We start from the raw sequence: 23,327 nt of genomic DNA on the forward strand, positions 1-23,327 counted from the left end.
AAAAAAAAAAAAAAAAGAAAAAAGATTATGCCTGGCTTTCTAAAGAGTTTAACACTTGTTTGTTTGTTTAAACTTTTAAGTTCAGGCATACATGTGCAGAGACTAACATCTGAATCATTACGCTGAGTAAAGAAAATTTGTTCTCATCAATGTGGATAGGCATCATCCAATCCATTGAGGGGTCAGATAGAACAAAAAGGCAGAAGAAGGTCAAATACACTCTTTTTCTTGAGCTGAGGCATCCATCTTCTCCTGTCTTCAGACATTGCAGCTCTTTGTTTTCAGCCTTTAGGATCTGAGACTTGAACCAGTGCCTTATATCCTCCACTCCAATCCCCAGAGTTCTCAGGTTATCGGTCTAGGACTAGGAGTTTTACCATCGGCTCCCCTACTTTTCAGGTTTTTGGATTCAGACTGAATTGCCCCACCAGCTTTTCTGAGTCCTCAGCTTGCAGACAGCACATTAAGAAACTTCCCAGGCTCCATAATCATATGAGACAGTTGTCACGACAATCTCTTATATATCTACAAACTAAGACATTATTCCATCATTATTATTACTATTGCTACTACTGTTATTTCTAGATTCATAAAATTTAAGTTATGGTTAATTTTCTTAAAAATGTATTGCAGTTCAGTTGTTCCAAATATATACTTTGGTTTATTTGAGTTGATTGCCTTTACAAACGTGGCTTTCTTCTTTATCTCTCGCATGTTATGTTTGTCTTCCTGTAAGCACCAAGATATTTGGGTAGGTGCTGTATTTATCTAAGGAGAATGAAGACAGACTATTCTGACAGTTGTAAGACTATAATCAAATACTACTTAGTCAAAGTGCAGTGACTTCTTTTTGTATATGTTCCTAAGTCCACAGGCTCTGTGTCCAGTCTCGTTCTATCCCTACATATGCTCTCCAGGTACAAATATAATTGTAGTAAATTACTTTTAGGCAACTGCCACATTGACTCAGTACTATAAAAAGTCTCCTCTTTGATGTTTGACATGTATTTTCCCTTCCATTGCTACTTTGGTGGCTTTGAAATGCTATTAATTCATGACAGTGAATAGGGTAATAGATTTCTTTTTATTTTTTTCAATTCCACAGGTTATTGGAGAACAGGTGGGGTTTGGTTACATGAGTAAGTTCTTTGGTGGTGATTTGTTAGATTTTAGTGCACCCATCACCCAAGCAGTATGCACTGCACCCTCTTTGTTGTCTTCTATTCTTCACCTCCTTCCCACCCTTTCCCCAAGTCCCCAAAGTCCATTGTGTTATTCTTATGCCTTTGCATTGGCATAGCTTAGCTCATACTTATGAGTGAGAACATACAATGTTTGATTTTCCATTCCTGAGTTACTTCACTTAGAATAACGGTCTCCAATCTCATCCAGGTCACTGTGAATGCCATTAATTCATTCCTTTTAATGGCTGAATAGTATGCCTATATATATATATAGGAATATATACATACACATATATGTGTATATATATTATGTGTATAAAATCACACTTTCTTTATTCATATTGATTGAAGGGGATTTGTGTTGGTTCTACGTTTTTGCAATTGCAAATTATGCTGCTATAAACATGCATGTGCAAGTATCTTTTTTGTATAATGATTTCTTTTCCTCTGGGTAGATACCCAGTACTGGGATCGCTAGATCAAATGGTAGTTCTATTTTTTAGTTATTTAAAGAATCTCCACACTATTCTCAATACTGGTTGTACTAGTTTACATTCCCACCAGCAGTGTAGAAATGTTCTGTGTTCACCACATCCATGCCAACGTCTACTATTTTTGGATTTGTTGATTTTGATTATCAGATGGAGTCTTGCTCTGTTGCCGAGGCTGGAGTGCAGCGGTGCAATATTGACTTATTGCAAGCTCCCAGGTTCACGCCATTCTCTTGCCTCAGCCTCCCCAGTAGCTGGGACTACAGATGCCTCCACCATGTCCAGCGAATTTTTTTGTATTTTTAGTAGAGATGGGGTTTTACCATGTTAGGCAGAATGATCTCAATCTCCTGACCTCGTGATCCACCTGTGATTATGGCCATTCTTGCAGGAGTAAGGTGGTATATGGCACTGTAGTTTTCATTTGCATTTCCCTGATCATTAGTGATGTTGAGCAGTTTTTTTCATGTTTGCTGGCCATTTGTGTATCTTCTTTTGAGAACTGTCTATTCATGTCCTTAGTCCACCTTTTGATGGGATTTTTTTCTTGTTGATTTGTTTGAGTTGATCGTAGATTCTGGATATTAGTCCTTTGTCAGATGTATAGATTGTGAAGACTTTTTCTTCACTCCATGAGTTGTCTGTTTACTCCGCTGACTATTCCTTTTGCTGTACAAAAGCTCTTTAGTGGCTGGGTGTGGTGGCTCGTGCCTTTAATCCCAGCACTTTGGGACACCAAGGTGGGTGGATCACAAGGTCAGGATATTGAGACCCTACTGGCTAACATGGTAAAACGCTGTCTCTACTAAAAGTGCAAAAACTTATCCCAGCATGGTGGTGGGCACCTGTAGTCCCAGCTACTTGGGATGCTGAGGCAGGAGAATGGTGTGAACCCAGGAGGCAGAGCTTGCAGTGAGCTGAGATCAATCAAGCCACTGAACCACTGCAATCTGAGAGACAGAGTGAGAGTAAGACTCCATCTCACACACCACACACACACAAAAACTCTTCAGTTTAATTAAGTCCCAGAAATTTATCTTTGTTTTTGTTGCATTTGCTTTTGGGTTCTTGGTCATAAAATCCTTGTCTAAGCCAATGTCTAGAAAAGTTTTTCTAATGTTCTAGAATTTTTATAGTTTCAGCCCTTAATCCATCTTGAGTTGATTTTTGTGTAAGGTGAGAGATAAGAATTTCATTCATTCTTCTACATGTGGCTAGCCAATTATTCCAGGACCATTTGTTGAAAAGGGTGTTCTTTTCCTACTTTATGTTTCTGTTTCCTTTGTCAAAGATAAGTTGGCTGTAAGTATTTAATTTCTGGGTTCTTTGTTCTGTTTCATTGGTCTATGTGCCTATTTTTCTACCAGTACCATGCTGTTTTGGTGACTATAGCCTTATAGTATAGTTTGAAATTAGGTAATGTGATGCCTCCAGATTTGTTCCTTTTGCTTAGTCTTGTTTTGGCTCTGTGGGCTCTTTTTGGTTCCATATGAATTTTATAATTGTTTTTCCTAATTTTGTGAGTAATGATGGTGGTATTTTGATGGGAATTTCATTGAATTTGTAGATTGCTTTTGCCATTATGGTCATTTTCACAATGTTGATTCGACCCATCCATGAACATGGGATGTGTTTCCTTTTGTTTGTGTTGTCTGTGATTTCTTTCATCAGTGTTTTGTAGATTTTCTTGTAGAGGTCTTTCACTTCCTTGGTTAGGTATAGTCCAAACTATTTTATTTTATTTTTCTTTGCAACTATTGTAAAAGGGGTTGTGTTCTTGATTTGATCCTCAGCTTGGTTGCTGCTGATATATAGAAGAGCTACTGATTTGTGTACATTAATTTTGTATCTAGAAACTTTGCTAAATTAATTTACCAGTTCTAGGAGCTTTTCGGAGGAGTACTTGGGGTTTTCTAGATAAACAATCATATCATCAGCAAACAGTGACAATTCAAATTCCTCTTTACCAATTTGGATGCCCTTTATTTGCTTCTCTTATCTGATTACTGTGGCTAGGACTTCCTGTACTATGTTGAAGAGGAGTGGTGAGAGTGGACATCCTTGTCTTGTTCCAGTTCTCAGAGGGAATGCTTTCAACTCTTCCCTATTTAATATTATGTTGGCTGTGAGTTTGTCATAGCTTTTAAATATATTCTTGTATAATTAATGTCTTGTAATATGGAAGGATATTTGATAATTTACAGTTAACTAATTAAAGTTGGGTTATTATATTGGAAAAAGTCATGCTTTTACTAATGAAGGATGTATGAATGCAGTAAAAAATAGTTAAGTCACCTGTCTAGCCAAATAGAATAGAAGATTAAATTTCAGGGATTGTTTGGTGTATATTTCTTAGAGAATACTCTCAGATACTTGTTCCACCAGGCACTTATTTTAACTGACAGAACAACCAAAGTGGAATCCTTCCCTACTGATTTTACAAGTACTAATAAAAATTTAAGCATCTAAAAAGAAGTTAGACATTAATGTAAAGACTAAAGATTAACTACAGTGAATACTTACTCAGAGAACCTCAGTAAATGGGAAATAGGTCAAAACAAATTCATGAGGATGAAGAGAAAAAGAATCAAGAGAATTAAAATATAATTTTGAAAAATGAAAGATGAACTGACTAAATTAGAAGAGGGAAAGCTATCAGCAAGGAAAAAAATATGTAAGGCACAGGCACCAAAATACCTAAGAGAAGACACCAAAAAATTCATAAACAAATTAAATTCAAAGATAAAAATAAAAATATCAACTTTATTTCTAAACATAAGCTTCATCAACTTCAAGACAGTTTTGTAAGCAATGATACCAGCCATTTAGTTCGCTTCTAAATAAATGAGCACTGTGGGTGTTTAATTGTATCAATACAGTGTTACTTAACTGAAGAAAAATGGGTGCCCTCTATAGATTTCTTTAAGATTAGAAAACAGAGAAGTTGGAAGGAGCCAAGTCGGGACTATAGGTGGATGTATAATCATTGTCCATCAAAATTCTTCCAAAATTGCCCTTTTTTGATGAGAGAAATGAGCAGGAGCATTGACCTGGTGGAGAACACTCTGATAAAGCTTTCCTGGACATTTTTCTGATACAGCCTTGGCTAACTTTCTCAAAGTATATTCATAATAAGCAGATTTTATCATTCTTTGGCCTTCCAGAAAGTAAACAAGCAAAATGCCTTGAGCATCCCAGGAAACTGTTGCTATGATGTTTGTTCTCGACTGTTCACTTTCGCTTTAAGTGAACCATTTTCACCTCTTGGTAGCCATTGTTTTGATTGTGCTTTATCTTCAGGATCATACCTGTAAAGTCATGTTCCATCACCTGTTACAATTCTTTGAAGAAATGCTTCAGGATCTTGATCCCACTGTTTAAAACTTCTATTGAAGGTTCTGCTCTTTTCTGCAGTCAACCTGAGTACAGCAGTTTTAGTACCCATTGAATCGAATGTTTGTAACTTTAATTTCTCAGTCAGAATTGTGTAAGCTGAGCCAACAGACATGACTATGGTATGGGCTGCTGTTTCTGCTGAATCGTTGGTCTTCTTCAATGAACATACACACAAGATTTTTTCTTGCAAATGTATGTGAATGGTCTACTGCTGTGTGCTCTATCTTCAACACTGTCCAATCCTTTCTTAAGATAAGTTGTCTACTTGTAAACTGTTGATTTATTTGGAGGCACTCTCCCCATAAACTTTTTGTAAAGCATCAGTGGTTTCAACATTCTTACACCTGAACTTCACCATTATTTTGATGTTCATTCTTACTTCGAATTTAGCAGAATTCATGTCACTCTAATAAGAGCTTTTATAAACAGATGTCATATGCTTCTTAGTGCCTCAAAATATATCCTGTATATGTTATAACAAGTTAGTATAGATTTATGTTGGGGCAACTTTAAACAATCCATGTGTAGTTTTTTCATAATACACATTTTTCATGAATTTTTTGAAAATCCATCATATAACATGGTGAAAAAAGGTATCATTGAAGGGGGTTTGAATGCTGGGCTGAAAACAGGAGACTTGGTTACAAATTCATATAAGAAGTCTTTAGCCTTCACCTTTTCTTCTTAGTGATAATAGAAGATTGGAGAGATTAACAGAGTATCTGGATTGAAAGATATTAGGTCCAGTGTAGGGTAGCATATACTCAGAAGAGGGTGATTAAGTGAATGTTTACATGATGTCTTCTGAGATATCCAGCACTCTTCTCTCAGTCATGTCTAGAATATTAGAAAACTGATTTCTTACTCAAGTTATAGGTTTGGAAATACCTTTTCTCAAAATCTGACCATTGAAAGAGAAGATATTTACATTAAAAATCCCCAGTGAAATAACCCAATAAAATTAGCCAAAAATGAAGTTCATATGTGTTGTGCTGCACCTGACCTCAAAATTTCTAAAGAGGTTTTTAGTTCTCAATTCTTAAATATGAGCAAACATCTAAGGAATGCCAGATAGCTGAGAAAAAAAAATAAAAATAAAAACTCTAATCTGGAAGATAAAGACTACCTGAAGAATTGAACAAACAAACAAACCACAACTACTACTATGGTAAAACTTAGAAGGAGAATATACTTTGTAGGAGGAATTAAAAAAACAAAAAATGTAAAAATAAAAACGGTTCTCATCCTCAGAGTGCTAAGTGAAGTTATATCACCCATAAAATAAGAACCAGAGTTTAAAAAATAAATTTTTAGGCTGGGCACAGTGGGTATTGCCAGTAATCCCAGCCCTTAGGGAGGCCGAGGCAGGTGGATCACTTGAGACCAAGAATTCGAGACCAGCTTGGCCAACAGGTTGAAACCCTGTCTCTGCTAAAAGTAAAATAACGCCAGATGTGGTGACTCATGCCTGTAATCCCAGCACTTTGGGAGGCTGAGGGGGGCGGATCATGAGGTCAGGATTTGAGACCAGCCTGGCCAGAATAGTGAAACCCCATCTCTACTAAAAATACAAAAATTAGCCAGGTGTGGTGGCGCATGCCTGTAGTCCCCAGCTACTCAGGAGGCTGAGGCGGAAGAATAGCTTGAACCCGGGAGGTGGAAGTTGCAGTGAGCTGAGATCACAACACTATACTCCAGCCTGGGCAACGGAGCAAGAGTCTGTCTCAAAAACAATAAAAAATGACATAAATTCACCGGGCGTGGTGGCACATGCCTATAATACCTGCTACTTAGGAGGCTGAGAAATAAGAGTCTCTTGAACCTGGGAGGCAGAGGTTGCAGTGAGCCAAGATTGCGCCACTGCATTCCAGCCTGGGTGATAGAGTGAGACCCTGTCTCAAAAAAATAGTAAAAATAAAATAAATAAATGAATAAATAAAAAACGTTTTTTAGACATCAAGACTGAGCTCTTAGAACTATAAAGCACAATAGTAAAATTTTTAAAAGGTACTAGAAAGATTAGAAGATAAAAAGTATACACTCCTGAAAATAAAGTAAAAATGTGAAAAGATGAAAAACTATTGTATAGATTATTTAGAGACTAAATTTCATCTCAGGTTTTACTAGACTGGAAATATATCCATGAACACTAATCAGGTTCAAATCAAAATAGTTCTTGATATCAAACATTAAAACCATGGCTATCTTAATCAAAAGGGGGAAATGACAATTTTAAAAGAGCAGATAGTTAAACCTTTGTGACTGATAAAAATCATGCATTTATCCTGTCAGTATGCTACATATTGGAATGGAAATTTTTCTGGGTGAGGAGAACAAGATCATGTCCATCTCTGCCCCTATCATGATGATTAACATTCGGTTTTCTCGTATTAGGTTGTTGATCTTAAGTTATTTTAAAGTTTAAACATCCTATGATTTACTACTAAATGCTCACTGAATGTGTTTGATATGTGTACATGTGTATACGTATTTTATTTTTCTGCTCTTCCTAGCCTCATGCGAACATGTACATCATCGTGTTATCATTAAATTAGTTCTGAATTATTTGTGTTGGACAGTGTTTTCCAGCGTAACTGTTCACCTCTGGGTTCTCCCAGTTCTGTCTTGTTTTAGATCTGTTGTGCTGCTGCCAGCTGCTCAGAAAAACATCAAAATGACACTGAATGGGCAGGAAAAGTTGATAAATTATATGAAGTGAGAGCCACTTGGAAGTCCTGCAGTGTCACCAGAAATAATATAGTGAAGTCAAAACAATGAGAAATGGGGGCAGAGCATCGACTGTCACAAGAAATGGCCCTCAGGGGATTAAAAAAAAAAAAAGGAACACCTTTGAGGATAAACAATAATAATCAGGGAAGGAGATGGTAGTGTGGGAGAAAAAGATAAAAGCAATAAAGAGCATATAGAGATTTTAATTTTATTGATATAATATTCTAGAATCCACCAATGAATTAGCCTAGGAAACTTGCTCTGCTGTTTTAACACATTTACTTGTAAATTGTAACAAGGTAGGGTTGATAGCTGCTCATTATGTGGACTTTTATTCTGAACATTGTCCCCTCTGTTTCATCACCTGTTTCATTTTTGAAAAGTACACTTGACTACTGAAGAAATAGTCAGAAAAAGTATAGGGCGTAGTGATGAATCTATTTCGTTATATGTGAATCCACTTACTGTGAATTCTCAAAAGTAGAAGTGAAAAAACGTGATCTGCTCATAAGAAAACACCAAAAGTATCAGGTGCAAGTGTGTCAGGCAATGTACCCAGGAAGAAATAAACCTCATTAGGGCAGCATCTCTAAGGAGGTTGCTTATTGGGTTTTTCCACTCTGTGCTTCTAGAATCAATGTTAGACTTAGGTAAGACCTAAAGCATAAATATCAGACACCTTTAACAGTCTAGGAATTCTTCATGGAAACCTTATCAGGACAACAAAATCGCTTCTGAAGAAATCTAAACCCATGCTCTAAAGGAACAAATGTGTGGTTTTGTGTGTGATTGTGAAGTTTCTAAATAACATTTTGCAAAGAGATTATGAGCACTTTTAGCCAGTATGGCTAAGGTGGCTGCCCAGGCCTATCCAGGATCCTCTCTAATGTCTTGCCAAGTTTTTGGTGCTATATCTACTCTGGAAGAGACTGCAAGTCCGCGTATCCAATTGTTACTTTATCTGAATGAATTTTCTGAAATTGCTGCCTTTGTCACTGAATTTTGGTGGATATACATCTTAGTCCACAAATTTGAGTCCACATAATGTAACTTTCTTTTTCCTTATTCAACTTGATAAAAGTGTCAATTTTCCAAGATTTCATTCAACACTAAGGTACTGGTGGACATGAGGTGGAATGTGGATGTTCTAGAACATCCTGGTCTTCTACACAGTTTGTCCATGTAGGAATCTGCTGGGACACCTCTCATTTGTCTTGGCAGAACAGCTTCATTTCTAATGGCCTTCATATTTAATTCTGTGCCATGCATAGGCACACAAAAATCATTTTTTTCGCTCCTAGGTCATGCTCAGCAGCGGAATTCCTCTGAAAGATACTGTTACCATATGTCCAACCACATCACAGAACTGTTTATATTCTCAGGTGTTGCTATCTCTCTGTGGCATAAATAATTTTAGCTGTCAGAATCAGATGCTTAGTTGGGATTTTTGCTGTCTCCCTGTTCTCTGCTCAGAAGTCACTGAGCAGAGTGGGGCCCCTGTTTCCACTGACCCAGTGACTACACTGATCACTTCTCCTCCATCATATTCTCTTCAAATCCCTTGGAATTTATTTTTCCCCTAGTAGAATTGTGGAATCCTCAAATACTTTATGTTTATGGTTCATAACTTCTATCGCAAATTCTGTCTATACTCAGAATCTTACCATATCCACTAAGGCAAGGGTCTCTTAGATAGCTTCTCACTCAAGATAACTTAGGTGAGCATAGTAAAACAGATGATAAAGGGAAACTGATGCCGTGCCTCAGTGCTGGGGAGAAAAAGGTCATGGGCATGGACCATGGCTTCTGGGAAGCATGGGACTCAGTGACAGCCAAGTGCTATTAATCAGATTCTTCTACTGTGGCCATGTGCAAACACTATCTCCATTTCTTGACCCTCTGAATTTTCTATAGCTCCAGTTTGCCCATGTCCCTGCTCCAATGTCTGGGTTTTCTCTGTGCTCTTTCTGAGGGGCTGCGGAAGCCCTATAAGGGAGACAAATCCTTTCATACTGGAAATAAAACTTAAAATAATTATTAGTTCATGTAGGCACCTAAATTCACATACTTCCTTAGGCAGTAGAGACCTGAGCTCAGTCATGAGCTTTTTTCAATTCTGGCATAATTTAAAGGAAAAAAACTCTGTATTTTTCTGTTTCAATTTTTGCCTATTCCCAAATATCTTTCTTGTCATGAAAGACAGAATATTCCATTTCAAAGGAATTTTGAATATCTTCTTTTCAAGGATGGAAAACAAAAATGTATTTCTGTTTCTCACCAGAATGTAACTTTGCTACAATCAGTGACCATAGGGATCTGCCTTTTTTCTTTTTCACAGCTCCAGCATGATGCCTGAAATGGAGCAGGTATTCCTCAACGAATATTTTTGAATGAATGAATGGATGATTGAATATTTTGTTCATGATAGAATATTCAGCTATCTTTCAAACTTGTCACTTTTACCCACTTATGTAATTGAGACATATTTCTAAAATATCAAAATATATTTCTAAGGGTAGAGCAAGATGGCTGAACTATACCATTCACCCTACATGCAGAAACAGCAAATTTTAACAAATAACTACATACAAAAAAAGCACCAACACGAGAACCAAAAACCAGGTGAGCAATCACAACACCTGGTTTTAACTTCATATAACTGAAAGATGCACTAAAGAGGCTAAGACAATGTCTTGAACCATGGATGTCACCCCTCCCACATTGTCCTGCAGCAATAGTACTGTGCCAAGAGAGAATCTGTGCACTTGGGGGATAAAGAGTTCAGTCACTAGAATACTTTACATTGAAAGTCACTGCTGCCTGTCAGCAGAGAACAAAGCCAAGATGGGATCAGTCAGCACCTTCACACAGAGGGAGCATTTGGACTGCACCTAGCTGAAGGGTAATAGCCCATCCCAGTGGTAAGAATTTGAGTTTCTCTGCAGGCTTCACTATGGCAGGCCAAATACTCTGGGGTCATAGGTAAAATTGAAAGTCAGCCTAGGACATAAGTACTGCAAATTCTAGGCAAGTGTTAGTCCTGGGCTGGGCTTAGAGCCAGTGGACTTGAGGGGCCTGTGACCTAGGGAGTCACCAGACTGGGCAGCAAAGGGAGTGCTTGCACCACCTTTCTCCCAAACCCAGGAAGTGTAATGAAAGTGACTCCTTCCTATTGCTTGAAAAGAGGAAAATGACGAGTAAAGAGGACTTTATCTTACATCTTGGATATCAGCAAAACAACAGTAGGATAGGGCACCAGCTAGAGTTGTGAGGCCCCATTCCAGGCCCTAGCTCATGGATGACATTTCAAGATACTCTCTGGCCCAGAAAAGAACCCATTTCCTTGAAGGGAAGGACCCAGTTTTGGCAGTATTAATCACTTGCTGACTAAAGAACCCATGGACCTTGAAAAAACAACAATGATACATAGGTAGTATGCCATGAGCCTTGGGCTCTGAGATGTGCTGCTTTCAGATGTGACCCAGCACATTCTAAGCTGTGGTGGGTATAGTGTGGTGGCTGTATTTGAGAAAAGCAGAGGGAAAAGTAAAGGGGACTTTGTGTTGCACCTTAGGTACCAGCTCGGCCACAGTGATAGAGAGCACCAAGCAGGCTCTTGAGGTCCCTAAGTCCAGGCCCAGCTTCTGGTTAGCATTTCTGGACCAGCCCTGAGCTAGCTAGCAGGGAGATCAATGCTCTGAGGAGTTAGTCCCAGGCCTGATTATATCCACCACATGTTACAACTGAAGAGCCCTTGGGCTTTAAGTGAACAATGTCAGTGGCCTAGCAGAAACCCTCATGGGCCAGTGGTGATGGTGACCACAGGGAAAGACTTTTCTGCCTATGGAAAGAGGAGGAAAGAGCAGGAAGGACTTTATTTGTGGTTTGAGTGCCAGCTTAGCAGACGTAGAATAGAACATCAGGTAAATTTCTAAGGTCTTTGAATCTAATCCCTGGCTTCTGGACAATATCTCTGGATCCACCTGGGGTCTGGGGAACTCATTGACCTAAAAGGAGGGACACAAATCTGGCTGGATTCACCATCTGCTGATCATAGAGTCTTGGGCCTTGAGTGATTATAGGTGGTAGCTAAGTAGTGGTTATAGCGGGCCTTGGGCAAAACCCAGTTCTGTGCTGACTTCAGGTCTGACCCAGTGAAATCACAGTGGTGGTGGCCACAGGGATATTTGTTTTTCTCAACTCTAAGTTCCAGAAAGCTCAGCACAGAAAGAAAGAGCTTCTATTTGTTGGGGGGAAACTAAGGGAAAAGAATAGAATCTCTATCTAGTAATTCACATAATTCTGGATCTTATCCAAGACCACCAAGATGGTACCTCTATGAGTCTGCAAGAAGCACAGCATTATTGGACTTGGAACTCAAGAGTTTTTTAATACCTGAAAAGTCTTCCCAAGAAGGATGGGCACAAACAAGTCCAGATTTTGAAGACTAAACTAAATATCAAACCTGTCAATGTCCAGACACTGACAAACATTTACAGGCATCAAGACTATCCAAGAAAACATGAAATTGCCAAATGAACTAAATAAGACATCAGCGATGAGTCCTAAAGAAACAAGGATATGTGACCTTTCAGACAGAGAATTCAAAATAGCTGCATTGAGGAAACTCAAATAAATTCAAGACAACACAGAGAAGGAACTCAGAATTCTCTCAGATAAATTTAACAAGGAGATTGAAATAATAAAAAAGCAGAAATTCTAAAGTGAACTGTGCAACTGACATACTAAAGAATGCATCAGAGTCTCTTAATAGCAGAATTTACCAAGCAGAAGAAAGAATTTGTGAGCTTGAAGATAGGCTATTTGAAAATACACATTCAGAAGAGACAACAGAAAAAAGAATAAAACAATAAAGCATGCCTACAAGATTCAGAACATAGCCCCCAAAATCTGAGCTATTGGCCTTAAAGAGGAGGTAGAAAAAAATACAGGAGTAGAAAGTTTAGAAAAAGGAATAATATCTGAGAACTTCCCCACGCAAAAGAAAGATATCAATATTCAAGTACAAAAAGGTTGCAGAACACCAGACAGATTTGACCCAGAGAGTACTATCTCAAGGCATTTAATAAACAAACTCCAAATGTCAAGGATGAAGAAAGAATACTAAAAGCAGCAAAATAAAAGAAACAAATAGCAATGGAATTCCAATACATAGGCTTTCCAGTGGAAATCTTACAGGTCAAGAGAGAGTGGCATGACATATTTAAAGTGCTGAAAAAAAAAAAAAAAAAACCTTTTATCCTAAAATGGTATATCCGGTAAAAATAACCTTCAAGAGTGAGGGAGAAATAAAGACCTTCCTATATAAACAGAAACTGAGAGATTTCATCAATACCAGACCTATCTTACACAAATGATCAAGGGTACTCTGCAATCTGAAAGAGAAAGTGTGTTAATGGGCAACAAGAAGTCAGCTGAAGGTACCAAATTCACTGGTAATAGCACACAGAAAACACAGAATATTATAACAATGTCATTGTGTTGTGTAAACAGCTTTTATTTGATATAGAAAGATTAAATGATGAACCAAACAAATACAACAACATTTAAAGACATAGTACAATAAGACATACAGAGAAATAGCAGGAAGTTTTAAACTGGCAAAACAAATCACAGTGTAGAAAATTTATTAGTTTTCTTTCTGCATGATTGTTTATGCAATTAGTGTTAGGTTGTCATCAATTTAACGTAATTGGTTACAAGACGGTATTAGCAAGATCTCAAGGAAACCACAAGTTGAAAAACATACCACAGATACACACAAAATAAAAAGCAAAAGATTAAATTATATGGCTGGAGAAAATCACCTTCACCAAAAGGAAGCCAGGAAAGAAAAATAGAAAGAACACAAAACCACAAAACAATCAAAAAATGTAAACAAAATGGCAGGAGTAATTGCCAGAAACAAAATGGCAGTTCTTACTTATCAATAATAACACAGAATGCAAATGGACTAAACTTTCTAATCAAAAGACATGGAGATGCTGAATGAATAAAAAAACAAAACCTAGTGATCTGCTGCCTAAAAGAAACACATTTCACCTATAAACATACACATAGGTTGAAAATAAATGAATGGAAAAAGAGTTCTATGCCATTGGAAACCAAAAAGAACAGGAGTAGATATAAATATATTAGACAAAAAGAATTTCAAAGCAAAAACTGTGGGAAGAGGCAATATCATTATATAATGATAAAGGGGTCAATTAACCAAGAAGATATAATGTTTATAAATATGTGAACATCAAACACTACAGCACTTAAATATATAAAGCAAATATTATTAGAATTAAGGAAAGAGATAACCTCAGTATAATTATAACTGTAAGCTTCAACACTCCACTTTCAGCACTGTACAGATTTCTGAGACAGAAAAATAAATAAATAAATAAATAAATAAATAAATAAAAGCAAACTTGATCTGCACTATAGACTAAGTAGATGCAATAGATATTTATGAAACATTTCATCCAAAGGCTGCAGAATACATATTCTTCTCTGCATATGAATTATCCTCAAAGATAGACAGCAGGTTAAGTCACAAAACAATTTTAAAAAATTCAAAACAATTGAAATAACATCAAGCATCTTTCCTGACCACAGGGAAATAAAACTAGAAATCAATAACAGGATGAGTTTTGGAAACTATACAAACACATGGAAATTAAATGATGTGCTGCAGAATGACCAGTATGACAGTGAAAAAATTAAGAAGAAAACTGAAAAATTTCTTGAAAGAAGTGATAATGGAAACACAACTTACCAAAACTTATGGGATATAGTGAAAACAGTTGTAAAAGCAAAATTGTAGCTATAAATGCCTTCATCAAAAAAATAAAAACTTCAAATAAATAGCCTAATAATGAATCTTAAAGTATTAGAAAAACAATAGCAAATCAAACCCCAAATGAGTAGGATAAAAGAAATAATAAAGATCAGGGCAGAAATAAATGAATTTGAAATGAAGAAAACAATTCAAAAGATGGATAAAATAAAAAGCTTGTTTTTTTTAAAAGATAAATAAAAGTGACAATCCTTTATCCTGACTAATGGAAAAAAAAGGGAAAGATCAAAACAAATACAATCAGAGATGAAAAAGGAGACATTACAACTTACACTGAAGAAATACAAAGGATCATTAGTGGCTGCCGTCAGCAAATATGTGCGAAAAAATTTAGAGGCAATGAATAGATGCCTAGACACATACAACCTACCAAGATTGAACCATGAATAGGCCAATAACAAGTAATGAGATCACAGACATAATAAAATGTTTTCCAATAAAGAAAAGCCTGGAACCTAACGGCTTCACTGCTGAATTCAACCAAACATTCAAAGAAGAACTAATACCATTGTACAAAACTATTCTGAAAAATAGAGGAATTGGGTATACTTCCAAACTTATTCTACAAGGCCAGGATTAACCTTATAATTAAATCGAAGACACAACAAAAAAAGAAAACTATAGGCCAATCTATCTGATAAATATTGATGCAATAATCCTTAAAAAAAACTAGCAAACCCAATTCAACAATACATTTAAAAAGTGTTTATCATGACCATGTGCGATTTACCCCAAAGATGCAAGAATGATTCAACATACACAAGTCAATCAATGTGATACATCATATCAGTAGATTGAAAGATAAAAAATTATATAATCATTTCAATTAATGTTGGAAAAGCATTTGATAAAGTCCAACATTCCTTCATGATGAAAAGCCTTCAGAAAAATTAGGCATAGAAGGAACTTGCCTTAACATAATAAAAGCTATATATAACAGACCCACAGCTAGTATTACACTGAATGGGGAAAAAAACTGAAAGCTTTTCCTCTAAGATCTGGAACATGACAAGGATGCCCACTTTCACCATTATTATTTAACATGGTAATGGAAGTCCGAGCTACAACAATCGACAAGAGAAGGAAATAAGTGTCATCCAAATTGGAAAGATATAAGTCAAGTTATCCTTGTTTGCACATGACATGATCTTATACTTGAAAAAAAATCTAAAACCTAAAGGTTCCATCAATAAACTATTAGAATTAATAAACAAATTTAATAAAGGTGCAGGATACAAGATCAACATGCAAAATCAATAGTATTTTATATGCTAATAGTGAACAATCTGAAAAAGAAATTAAAATAATCACATTTACAATAGCCACAAATAAAGCCAAATACCTAGGAACAGACTTAATCAAAGAAGTGAAAGATCTCTGTAGTAGTAGTAAAAACTATAATATACTGATAAAAAAAAAAATCGAAGAGGACAGAAAAAATGTAAAGATATTCCATGTTTATGAATTGGAAAGATCAATATTGTTAAAATGACAAAACTACTTACTCAAAGCAATCTTCAGATTCAATGCAATTCCTATCATAATACCAATGACATTCTTCAAAGAAAAAAAAATTCCAAAATTTATATGAAATCACAAACGACCCAAAATAGTCAAAGCACTCCTGAGCAAAAAGAACAAAACTGGAGGAATTACATTACCTGACTTTAAATTATACTGAAAAGCTATAGTAACCAAAACAGCGTAATCCTGGCATAGAGACAGAAATATAAACCAATGGAAGAGAATAGAGATCCCAGAAACATATGCCTACAGTGAAGTCATTTTCAACAATAATGCCAAGAACACACACTAGGGAAAAAAAAACAGTATCTTTAATAAATGGTGCTGGGAAAACTGTATATGCATATGCAAAATAATGAAACCATATATCTTGGCATATACAAAAATCAAATCAAAATGAATTAAACACTGTAATCTAATACCTCAAACCATACTACTACTACAAGAAACATTGAGGAAATGCCCCAGGACATTGGTTTGGGCAAAAATGTCTTGAGCAATAACTCACAAGGGCAGACAATCAACGTAAAAATGGACAAATGGGATTACATTAAGTTAAAGGGCTTCTGCACATCAAGGGAAACAATCAAAAAAGTGAAGAGACAACCCACAGAATGGGAGACAATATTTGCAAAATATCCATCTGAAAAGGGATAATAGCCAGATTATATAAGGAGCTCAAGCAACTCTATGGGAAAAAAAATCTAATAATTCAATGAAAAAGTGAGCAAATTATTTGAATAGATATTTATCAAAAAAAATATCCAAATGAAAAAGAGGCATATGAAAACGTGCTCTAATTCACTGATCACCAGAGGAATGCAAATCAAAACTACAGCGAGATATTATTTCACTCCAGTTAAATTGACTCTTATCCCAAAGACAGGCAATAATAAATGCTGGAGAGGACATGGAGAAAAGGGCACCCTTGTACAGTTGGTCGAAGAGAAATTAGTACAATATGGAGAACAGTTTGGAGGTTCCTCAACAAATTAAAAATAGAGCTGCCATAAAACCCAGCACTTCCACTGCTGGGTATGTACACAAAAGAAAGAAAATCAGTATACTGAAGAGATATCTGCACTCCCCTGTTTGTTTAAGCCCTTTTCATAGCAGCCAAGATTTAGAAACAACCTAAGTGACCATCAACAGATAAGTAAATAAGGAAAATATGGTATATATACACAAAGGAGTAGTATTCAGCCATGAGAAAATGTGATCCTATTATTGACAACAACATGGACAAAACTTGAGGTCATTATGTAAAGTAAAATAAATCAGAATCAGAAAGACAAACTTCACATTTCTCAGTTGTATGTGGGAGCTAAACATCAAAATAATTGAACTCATAGAGATAAAGAGTAGAAGGATGGTTACTAGAGGCTGGGAAGGGTAGTGGGGATTGTGAGGGAAGTAGGGATCAGTAATAGGTACCAGAAACTATTTATAAAGAATGAATAAAAGGTAATGTTTCATAACACAACAGGGTGACTATAGTCAGTACAAACTTACTTGCATATTTAAAAACAACTAAAAGTGTATAAGTTAGTTGTTTAAAAACAACTAAAAGTGTATGATCTGATTGTAACACAAATAACAAATACTTGAGGAGAATATAATTGAATCATGGAGACAATTTTCTCCATGCTGTTCTAGTAATGGTGAGTGAGTTCTCATGAGATCCGATGGTTTTATAAAGGGCTTATCCCTTTGCTCAATATTAATTCTCCATCCTGCTGCCCTATGAAGGAGTGCCTTCCACCATTATTATAAGTATCTGAGGATTCCCCAGTGATACAGAACTGTGAGTCAATTAAACCTCTTTTTCTTATGTGTTACCCAGTCTTGGGTATTTCCTTATAGCAGTGTGAGAATGGACTAATACAGGAAATTTGTACCAGGAGTGGGTGCTGCTATAAGGATACTCAAAAATGTGAAAGTGACTTTGGAACTGGGGAGAAGGCAGAGGTTGGAACAGATTGGAAGGCTAAGAAGACAAGAAAACAGAGGAAAGTTTGGAGCATTCTTGTTATGAGCAATCAGAAGAAGACAGAAAGACGGAGGAAAGTTTGGAATGTCCTAGAAACTTGTTGAATGGCTTTGACCAAAATGCTGATAGTAATAGGAGCAATGAAGTCCACGGTGAGGTGGCCACAAATGGAGACAAGGAACTTGTTGGGAACTGGAATAAAGGTAATTTTTCCTATGCTTTAATAAAGAGACTGATAGTATTTTGCCTCTGCCCTAGAGATCTGAGGAAAGTTGAAGTTGAGAGACATAATATAGGGTATCTGGCAGAAGAAATTTCTAAGTGGCAAAACATTCAAGAGGAAGTAGAGCATAAAAGTTTGAAAAATTTGCAGCTTGACAATGTGATAAAAAAGAAAATTTCATTTTCTGGGGAAAAATTCAAGATGGCTACAGAAATTTGCTTAAGTTACAAGGAGTCAAATATTAATGACTAAAACAATGGGGACAATGTCTCCAGGGCATGTCAGAGACCTTCACGGCTGCCACTCCCATCACAGGTCCAGAGGTCTAGGAGGGAAAAATGGTTTTGTGTGCCAGGCCTAGGATCCCCCTACTCTATGCAGCCTTGAAACATAGGGCCCTGTGTCTGAGCTGTGTCAGCTCTAGTCATAGCTAAAAGACACAAAAGTACAGCTTGGATCACTGCTTCAGAGGATGCAAGTCCCAAGCCTTGGCAGCTTCCACATGGTGTTGAGCCTGTAGATGCATAGAAGTCAAGGACTGAGGTTAGAGAACTTCAACTTTGATCTCAGAGGATGTATAAAAATGCCTGGATGTCCAGACAGAAGTTTGCTGCAAAGGCTGAGCCCTCATGAAGAAACTCTGCTAAGGCAGTTCAGAAGGGAAGTGTGGGATTAGAGCCCCCATACAATTCCCACTGGGGCACTGTCTAGTGGAGCTGTGAGAAGAAGGCCACAATCCTCCAGACCCCAGACTGCTAGATCCACTGACAGCTTGCACTGTGCACCTGGGAAAGCCACAGACTCTCAACATCAGTGTGTGAAAGAAGTTGAGAGCGGGCTGTGCCACAGGGGCAGAGCTGCACAAAGTCGTGGGAGCCTACCTCTTGCATCAGCATGACCTTGATGTGAGACACGGAATCAAAGGAGATCATTTTGGAACTTTAAAGTTTAATGACTACCCTGTTAAAATTTGGACTTGCATGGGCCCTGTAGCCCTTTTGTTTTGGCCATTTTCTCCTATTTAGAATTGATGTGTATACTCAATGCCTGTACCCCACATTGTATCTAGGAAGTAACTAATTTGCTTTTAATTTTACAGGTTCATAGGCAAGTGGGACTTGCCTTGTATCAGATGAGACATTGGACTTAGACATTTGGGTTAATGCTGGATTAAGTTACGACTTTGGGGGAGTTTTGAAAGGGCATGATTTTGTTTTGAAATGTGAGGACATGAGATTTGGGAGGGGCCAGTAGTAGAATGATGTGGTTTGGCTCTTTGTCTCCACTCAAATCTCATCTTGAACTGGGACCAGATGGAGATAACTGAATCATGGGGGAGGCTTCCCCCTTGCTATTCTTGAGGCAGTGAGTAAGTTCTCACAATATCTCATAGTTTTATAAAGGGTGTCCCCCTTTGCTTGGCACTCATTCTCTCTACTATGTCCTGTGAAGAGGTGCCTTCTGCCAGGATGGTAAGTTTCCTGAGCCCTCCCCATCCATGTGAGTCAATGAAATCTCTTTTCTTTATAAATTATATATTCTCAGATACTTCTTCATAGCAGCAAGGGAATGGGGATGGGGATGGTTTGGGGATGAAACTGCTCTACCTCACATAATCAAACACTAGATTTTCTTTTTTTCTTTTCTTTTTTTTTTTTTTGAGACAGAGTCTTGCTCTGTCGCCCAGGCTGGAGTGCAGTGGCCGGATCTCAGCTCACTACAAGCTCTGCCTCCCAGGTTTACCCCATTCTCCTGCCTCAGCCTCCCGAGTAGCTGGGACTACAGGCGCCCGCCACCACGCCCGGCTAATTTTTTGTATTTTTTTAGTAGAGACAGGGTTTCATGGTGTTAGCCAGGATGGTCTTGATCTCCTGACCTCATGATCCACCCGTCTCGGCCTCCCAAAGTGCTGGGATTACAGGCTTGAGCCACCGCGCCCGGCCTGTACAGCCTATTCTTTAAACACAAAAAGCCAGGGGAAAGCCGAATGCAGTCCCCCACTACCACAAATTATGCAGTCGAGTTTACCACATTTGGGGAAATCGCAGGGGTCAGCACATCCGGAGTGCAATGGATAAGCCTCGCCCTGGGAAAACCACCTTCGTGATCATGGTATCTCCCCTGCCAAGTAAGTATCAAACACTAGATTTTCATAAGGAACATGCAACAATCACATATGCAGTTCCCAGTAGGGTTAGTGTTTCTATGAGATCTAATGTGACTATTGATCTGACAGGAGGGGGGCTCTGGTGATAATACCCACTTGCCTGCTACTCATCTCCTGTTGTGTGAACTGGTTATTAAAAGACCATAGACCAGTACTGATCCACGGTCAGGGATTGAGGACTCCTGCTGTAGAGTCACACATTTACATGTAAACACTGATTTAGATGCATGTCATACATTTTGGTATATTTCGTTTTCATTTTTATTCATCTTAAAATATTTTCTATTTTTTCATTTTATTTCTCCATTGGACCATTGGCTATTTGGGAGTGTGTTTTCTAATTTTCCCTATGCTGTTCTAGTAATGGTGACTGAGTTCTCATGAGATCCAATGGTTTTATAAGTGACTTACCCCTTTGCTTAATATTGAAACAAAAGAATGTTAGAAAATTATTGGTTCTGAGGCAGCTTCAAAGACCTTCCAATTTCATTTAATTCAAGACACTCGGTCCACTTAAGTGTCATATTTTGGGGTATTCTTTTCTGAGCCCCAACTCTTTTTATTCCATTTACTATATTTTGAGTTATGTTATTAGTGATTGTTCTAGGAAATACAATTAACGTTGTAAGTTACATAATCTCATTCAGAAAAATGCTAATTTATTTCTAATACTATATAAAAGTTCTGCTCTAGTAGAGCACTCTTTACTTCCTCCTTTCTGTCATCATAGTCATCCTAATAATTCATTATTATTTATAATACAATCAACAACTTTTTAATTGTTGCTTTATATTCTTGTCTTTTAAATCAGGTAGGAGGAGAAAATAATTACCATTAAAATATTTTAATGCTGTTGGTTATATTTACCTGTGTAATTGCTTTTATTGTGTAGTTAGTTGTATTTCTTTGTACATGTTAAAGTTCTTGTTTAATGTCCCTTCATTTTGGCTTGAAACTAGTAACATATTCTCTCATTTTAAAAAAAATGAACATTTTAACTTCTCCTTTATATTTGAAGGATAGTGTTCCTTCATATAGAATTCTTGTATACAGTTTGTTGTTCAATTTAGCACTTTAAATATGTCACTCTACGGCCTTCTAGCCTCAGAGTTTCTGATGAAAAGTTAGCTATCAACTTTTTGAAGACTCGTTATATATCATGAATCAGTTTGTTCCTTCTACTTTCATGATTCCCTGTTTAACTTTCAAAAAAATATGATTATGTTTTGTCTAGGTGGAATCTATTTGAGATTAGTCTATTTTGAGTTCATTGTACTTTCTGTGTATATAGTCTAAAATTTTTTAAAAACTGAATTTGGAAAGTTTCTGGCCGTAGTTTCTTTACACATTCTTTCTGTCACTTTCATTCTCTACTCTACTTCTAGATTCTCTGTATGCTATATTAATGTGCTTGTTCCTGTCTCACAGGTCTCTGGAACTCTGTTGATTTTTTTCTCCATATATTTTTCTCATTTTTTTTTTTTCACATTAGAACATCTCAATCGACCTGTCTTCTTTATTTGTTGATTCTTTTTTCTGCGCTCACACATATGAGATCCTCTAGTAAATTTTCATTTCAGCTGTGATGTTTTACAAAATCCACAATTTCTTTTTGACTTTCTTATAATTTTGATATCTTTATTTGATGAAACATTGTTTTCTAGTTTACTTCTTTAGACATGGTTGTTTTTATTTCTTTGAACTTATACATAAGTTTAGTTTGTTGCATGTATACACACACATACACATACATGTATATCATATATATATTAGCTGATTTGGAGTCTTTGTCTGGTATGTCCAGTATCTAGACATCCATAGGGGCAGGTGTGTTTTCGTATATACATACACACACACACACACACACACATACATATATATATAATTTCATATATATACACTTATATATACATACACACACATATATATCATATATATATATATAATTTCAGTAGCTTTGGGAACACAAGTGGTTTTTGGTTACAGAGATGAATTGTATAGTGTTGAAGTCTCAGATTTTAGTCAGCCCATCAGTCAAGTAGTGTACACAGTACCCACTATGCATTTTTTTTATTCCTCACCTCCCTCTCAGCCTCCCCACTTCTGAGTCTCCAGTGTCCATTATACTACTCTGTATGCCTCTGCTTACTGATGGCTTAGCTTATAAGTGATAACATATGGTGTTTGGTTTTCCATTCCTGAGTTACTTCACTTAGAATGGCCCCCAGCTCCATCCACATTGTTGTACAAGACATTCTTTGCTTCTTTTTTATGGTTGAGAAATATTCCATGGTTTACATATAAATCACATTTTCTTTATCCACACATCCTTTGATGACCATTTAGGTTGGTTCCATATCTTTGTAATTGTGAATTATGCTGTGATAAATATATGCATTCAGATGTCCTTTTTTAATATAATAACTTATTTTCCTTTGGGTGGATACCCAGCAGTGGGTTTGTGGATCAAATGGTAGACCTATTTTTGGTTATTTGAGAAATCTCCATACTGTTTTATAGAGGCTGTGCTAATTTACATTCCTACCAACAGTGTATAAGTATTCCCTTTTCATCGTATTCATGACAAAGCTTATTGTTTTTTTGGCTTTTTAGTAATAGCTATTCTGGCTGGGGTCAAATGGTATCTCATTGTGGTTTTAATTTGCTTCTCCCCAATAATTAGTGCTGAGCATTTTTTTCATATGTTTGTCTCCCTTCTTCTGAGAAGTGTTTATTTATGTAATTTTTGATGGGGTT

The sequence above is a fragment of the Colobus angolensis genome, unplaced genomic scaffold (assembly GCF_000951035.1).
Source record: "Colobus angolensis palliatus isolate OR3802 unplaced genomic scaffold, Cang.pa_1.0 Scaffold409, whole genome shotgun sequence".
Taxonomy (NCBI): Eukaryota; Metazoa; Chordata; class Mammalia; order Primates; family Cercopithecidae; genus Colobus; species Colobus angolensis.